We start from the raw sequence: 6,665 nt of genomic DNA on the forward strand, positions 1-6,665 counted from the left end.
CTCAGCCCACCAGGGGGCGGGGCTGGCTGGCATGTGGTGCTGGGGGATTGAATTGCAGTCCCTGTGCTTTGCTAAGCTTGTTCTAAGTAGGTGCTTTAGACCACTGAGCCATCTCACCAGCCTTAGATAACATTTAGAATAATGACATTTTATTTTTACTAACATTATTCTAGCAGTATATGTTCATGTAAGAATTTGCAATAGTGAAAAAGGGTGAAAATATAGGATCATCCACTATATTATTAATCTACAAACCTACTTTTCAGATAAAATCATTTTTAAACTTTTTAGTTTGATGCTGTTTGTTTTTTGCATCTTCTTGTACTTAGCAAGTTTAGATAGTATCTGTTTATGCCTCAGTACAAAAGATAGATGTTAACTTAATCTTATCACCTACACACTTTTTTCTTACTCATAATTGTAAGTTATGTATTCTTATTCTTTCACTTTTATAACTTCATTATACTACAACTTATATTTCTTAAAATATTAACATCACTTAGTATCTTTTGATTCGTAGTTAGGTAAAATGAAAAAAATCCATATTTTTCTTTATAAATTTCTAAGCACTTTATATTTCTATTAAACTTTATAACTATAGTTAAAATTCTATTTGGGGTCAGCAGCACTTTGCTTGTTGAGCATATGTTTAATCCATAGCAATTTTATAGCACTTTTAAATGCCAATTAATAATCAAGTGGTAAGACCTCACCAAGAAAGAAAATGTATATCTGTGGCTTCAAAATATTGTTATTTTTTCCTACAAAACTCTATCTGTCTTCTTTTCTGTGATGCACTTAACAACAAACATGAAAAACAGTTGACTGTGTAGTTGACTCAAATGCTTCCCGCAACATTTTTTTCCACTTAATATGTATTTATGAAAACTTGGCAAACGTTTACATATCTGAAAGTCATCTTTTTGTGCTTGTGTATTACTAATCATTTGATAATGTGCGCATAGATAAAGTTAGATTCTTTCCCTTTTTTTAAAAAAATTTTTTGAGACAAGGTTTTGATGTATAACCCAGGCGGATTTTGAATTCTCTGTGTAGTTGAACTCACTACGTAGTTGATGCCCAAAATCATGGCAATCCTCCTGCCTCAGTCTCCTGAGTGCTACTATTACAGGCATGTGCTACCATGTCAATTTATTTCTTCTCCTTTGAAGATACCATTCCACTGCTTTTAAATATCTACTGCTTTTAGATGAGATATATAATTGTAATGATTTATCTTCATTTCCTTTTTTTTGGGGGGGGCATGTTTGTGGAATTTTTCTCCTTGCCCTTGTCCTTAAATTTCATTAGGTGTGTTTAGAAATAAGTCTTTTAAGTTAATCTCTCTGGTACCAATTAATCTACTAATTTTCTTCTGCTCTGGCATATTTTCTTCTATTATGTCTCTGATTATGACTTCCCTCCTGTTTATTTTCTGTAATGTCATTTTAACTCATCTTATATGAGAATAACTTCTATTTTTTTTAACTATGTTTGTGTTTGCTTAATTTTAAGGAGAGTTCCTTATTTATCTCAACACTTGTAATGATTTTTTGCAGTTATACTTTTACTTTATAAGAACAACTTTCTTATTCTTTGGTCAATATTTGTTTTATGCGTACTTTGTTTTATGGATGGCAGGCTGGTTTTGTTGTGAGATATTATACATTTTTATTAATCAATCCAATACTATAAGCTTTAAAAGTTGTCTTCTATAACTTCAAATGCTCTGGTTTCACTCAAAATTGTTCATATTCATTATCCTCATAATTTTCTTTTACAATATTTTTTATCCAGGCAATTGATTTTTATATTAAAATATATAAATTAATGTAAAATAAATATATTAAAGGATGATTCTGCATTATTCTAGGTTCTACTTGGTAATTTTTGGAAAATGTCCTACAACATTGAATTGGTTTATAGCCAATTATCTTTTATCAAATCATTCATTTTCATAGAAGTATGTTTTCATCCAAAGTATTTTTAAGAGTTCTTTAGGAAATTTTATTGTTTGAAGTTAGGGTTCTATTTTGAAATATTCTATGTTATTTCAAATATTTCCCATGTATTGTATTTTATGATGTGCTCTATGACAGAATTCTTGGGTCTTTATTGCTCACTTCCCTTTGTCCTGCCATAGAGGCAGAAGCATAACTCTAGAACTATTTCCCTGGAGGCCATGGATTTCTCTTTCCAGCTCTGTTACAGATGCATTTCCCAGAGATAACATCAGCTTTGTGAGTCAGTTTATATTTACCATGACAAATAACAGAAACAATTAAGTTATATGAAACAAAAGATACTGCTCTATGATTTGTTGGCTCTATTGCTTTGGGCAGAACAGAACCACTCACAGTACTGCAGGATAGTTGCAGAGAAGAAAAGCAAGAGACTGATGCTCCGTAACCACCTTTGAGGACACACCTTCACTGACTTAATGCTTTGCCTTAGGCTCTATTGCTTAATGGACTTAACACCACCCAAAAGCACCACTCTTAGGACCAACCCTTTAACATGTGGGCCTTTGTGGAGACTAGTTTCCAAACTACAGAAGTCATTTTAAGGACTATGTCCCAATTGATTTTTATTTTTTGAGGGGGGGCATGTAAGGAGATGAGGATAAAAACCTGTTTTTAGTAGCTTCTTACCATTAAAACTTAATAGGCACTAACTTTTATCCATATAGAATAAGTTGAAATTAAGTTTTCTGCTTTGAAATTCAGAATTGAATTGTGGGAAAATGCAGTGCATTGAACCGTTTTGGATCCATCATATGTTATTCTCTCTGTATCCATTTTTAAAATAGTATTTCAGAGGTCTGGTCTTCCTTCAGGTTTGTCCTGCTGGAGAAAGAGAAGACTGAGGAAGAGGTTGGTAAGTGGACTTTTGGGGCCTCCAGTGGACAGTCAGCCAGATCAGCCACAATACAGCTTCATAGTAATAAAACATTTTACAGTCTTTTATTTTACAATCTTTTAGCAAGTTGGAGAACCATTCACCTGAGACATTCTTTTCTTTGTCTCTTAGCTATCAGAGAGCTCTGTGAGCAGATTAGAGACTTTTGCTTTTCATAATAATGCTCATACAGAATTGTGTTTTGATGCCATTACTTTTTGGGGGGCTGTTATTGAGTTTCATTACAAAATACTGTCAATTAAATCCTACCGTTACATGTTTGATGAGGCTATCACTGAGGATGAGCCTCTGATGACACATACAGTACACCCCCTGAAGACTCTTGGACTAGGAAATGGTGGTCCTGTTATGCAGCTGATTTTACTTGATTTCATGCACATTATTCATTTCACAAATATTAATTAATTAGCTATTAAGAAGGTCATGAATTTGGACCACTCCCCTAGAAACTAATTACATGCAATTTTACTTGTTTCACATAAAACTTTGTCTAAATTTCTTTTATTAGTCATGTGCCTCCCCATCTCTGTTTGCTTTTATCTGGATGATTGCATGAATTTCTTTAAGTCTATTTTGCATGAAATTAATATATCACGCAGGATTTTCTATCATAGGGGATGAAAAACTTCAAAGTGGCTTAAAGAAAAGAAAATTTTTTTCTGTAACAACAAACAAATCCTCTATCTCTTTTTCTCTTTCTTGCTCTCACTCTCACTCTCACTCTCTGTCTCTGTCTCTGTCTCTGTCTCTGTCTCTGTCTGTCTCCCATTGTACTGGCTTTATTCTCAAATTACTCCACAGGTTGGGTGTGGTAGCTCACATCTATAATCCTGGCATTTGGGAGCTGAGGCAGGAGGATTACTGTAAGTTCAAAGCCAGCCTGGCTACATGGTGAGGCCCTGTCTCAAATAACCACCACGACAAAAATACTCCTTGTATGATAATAATGAGATAGCTATTAAAGCTCTAATTCTGATGGTTGATTTTCTTATTTCACCTGATATCTCAGTCTCCCTGAGCTTACCTTTTTGGTAGTTGTCTACCATGGGCCCAGGGAGAGCAATGTGCTGTTTCTGGGATTCTGTGTGGAATCCCAGGTCACATTTATAGCTGTCGTGCAAATAGTGATCAGCACAAGAGGGAAAGGCTCTGAGTTCAGAAGGGCTATTTTCCCAAATACAAAGCAGCCTCCTTCTTTCATATAGAATGAGAAGTGATTATTGGAGCAAAAAAAGGAAAATGTCCATTTGTGGGGAAATAATTAAAACTGTGATGCTAGTGTGGTATTTTTCAGTATGCTAAAAAAAGAAAAGCATTGATTTTTCTCATGTTGTGTCTGAAGTGGTAGCTTGTAAGGGGAGATTAAAAATTCAGGATCAGCTTTTTAACAAAAATAAAGGAATTTGTCTATTCAAATGAGAATAGTCTTTCAAGGTCATTACCTTGGAGAGTGTAATCTAGACATAATGATACCAACTACCACTGACTGAATTGCTGTTCCAGGCATTTTAGGAATGTAGCTAAGAGAAAACATTACTTTAAATGCTGACCACCAAATCCTTAGGAACAGTTTCTCCAGGCATAATAGGAATGTTCTTTAGTGTGAGAATATGAGTATAAACTCATTTTTGATTCTGAGAGATCAAGTAACATGACAAGGATCCCACATATTATAAAGTAACAATTTAATTTTAGATCTAATTTTTAAACAAAAAATATTTTAATTTTTAACTGATATAAATTATTAACACAGGTATAGTATTATAATTTGTATTATACAATGTGTAATGATCAAGTCAGTGTAAAGCCTCCTTAAGCTTATTCTCTTTAGTTAGGTACAGTTTAGAGCTGGTGAGATAGCTCAGCGAACTAAGTGCCTGCTTAGGCAAGCTCAGAGAACAGGGTTCGATCCTGGCACCAAATGCCATGCCAGTCCCGCCCCTGGGCACACTGAGCTGGCCACCAAGAACAGGCATGGTGGCACACGCCTGTAATCCTAGCACTGGGGAGGCTGAAAATAGGAGGATCACTATGAGTCTGAGCTGCATAGTGAGACCCTGTACCAAATACATTTTTTTTTAAAAGCGAAAAATGTGTACTTTAGAATGACTAATTGTGTATTTCCAGATCCTAGGTCTGATTCTAAAACCCATGCCCCTGGTTTCCTTCATGATAAAATACTTTTATTTTATCTCTGTTCAAAAGTGGTTGTGTGTACACCACTTAGATTTGGCTTGAGAATAATTTGGTATTCAGAAACAAATTTCTATCTTCCACTAGGTTGAAACACTTACATTTTCATGATCATTGTAGTCTCATTCTAAAGCACAATGAACACTGAACGATTAAATTTCAATGGGTATGTAATGAAAAACAAGTCGAAATCAGAAAAGTTAGGCAAGATAAATATTTATGTATAACAAATTAAGATAGCCTGATATATCTTTTTTTTTTTTTTTACAAAGTCAGAATGACATGCTTGTAGAACTGAAAAGAAATATTCATATTTCTTTTCCCCTGCATCGGTCTAGTAAATAGGTATGCTTGTATTTATTTAGGATTAAACGTTATTTTTTGCCAATATGATAAAATTATGACTCATACAGATATAAAAATGAAATCAGCACATATTAAAGACTTAATGTTACTCATTCAATAATATGAATAAGCCCAAAGTAAAACTAGTTCAAATGAAAAATAAAAAGGTCAGTAATGTATTAGCAATAAGGGAATTGAATTGAAATCAAAAGAAAACTGTTCCTTGCATATCTAAGAAACAAGTCAGTAGGAACTGTATTGAACAAAAGCATAATGTGTAAGTTTCTCAACTTACAGTGAATTAGAAAATAACTCAGAAAGTTCCTGTGCTGTGTTGACCTAGGAGGAAGGATGTGTTATGATAGATATGCATAATGTTTTATTAGGACATATTTTTTAAAACTATCATAGAAAAGAAATATTTAAATTTTTGCTTAAATTTCCTTTCTCCTAGGAGAAGACAAGGCCATGTTTCCTCTGTGCATTGGAGATGTTTGGAGAATATTTCCTCTATCTCACTTTTAAGGTTGATCAACCCTCCTCTCATCTACATACTCCTTCAAGTGTATCAGTCTGTTAAGTAAGGCTTAACCAGGAATTTCAGGCCTTGGGAGCTATTGTGCCCTTCCTGTGTGACTATGACACAGGCCTAGTAGCTAGTCCCCAAGATCTTCATCTATTTGGCTTCATGATTTGAATAGCAAAACTTTAGGGAAGGGTCTACAGGGTGTTCAGAGTCTCACTCCTAGATCGGACTCATAGGGATTCGCCTGTTTACAGCCTCCCAAGAGCTGGGATTACAGGCGCATGCCACCACACCCAGTCTCTGAATAGCAAAATGTAGAAGATGAGATCAGATAGCTTAGTCTGAATCTGTTTCTTTCTGGTGTCTTCGATAGTAAGTAGGGAGATTTTGATGGGGGAAGCTTACAAATCTTAACTCAAAAACTTTATCTGGATCTGTGAATAGATGGGAGTTTGGAAACAGAAGAATAACACATGGACTATACAGTTTAATATCAAGGAAAAATCTCATTTCTTTGATTTCTAAACTTTTATGTTTTGAAGTATATAAGCAGGACTTTGGTTGATGGCACAGAGTGAATGGTATGATCAAGAATAGGTACAGTTTCAGACCCAGTCCTAGCCCAGGTCCGGCGAGTGTGCGGAGAGCTTCCTGCTACCCTGCGCCAGCGGGACCAGTCCCA

Source organism: Octodon degus, unplaced genomic scaffold, assembly GCF_000260255.1.
Source record: "Octodon degus isolate 3935 unplaced genomic scaffold, OctDeg1.0 scaffold00152, whole genome shotgun sequence".
NCBI classification, from domain to species: domain Eukaryota; kingdom Metazoa; phylum Chordata; class Mammalia; order Rodentia; family Octodontidae; genus Octodon; species Octodon degus.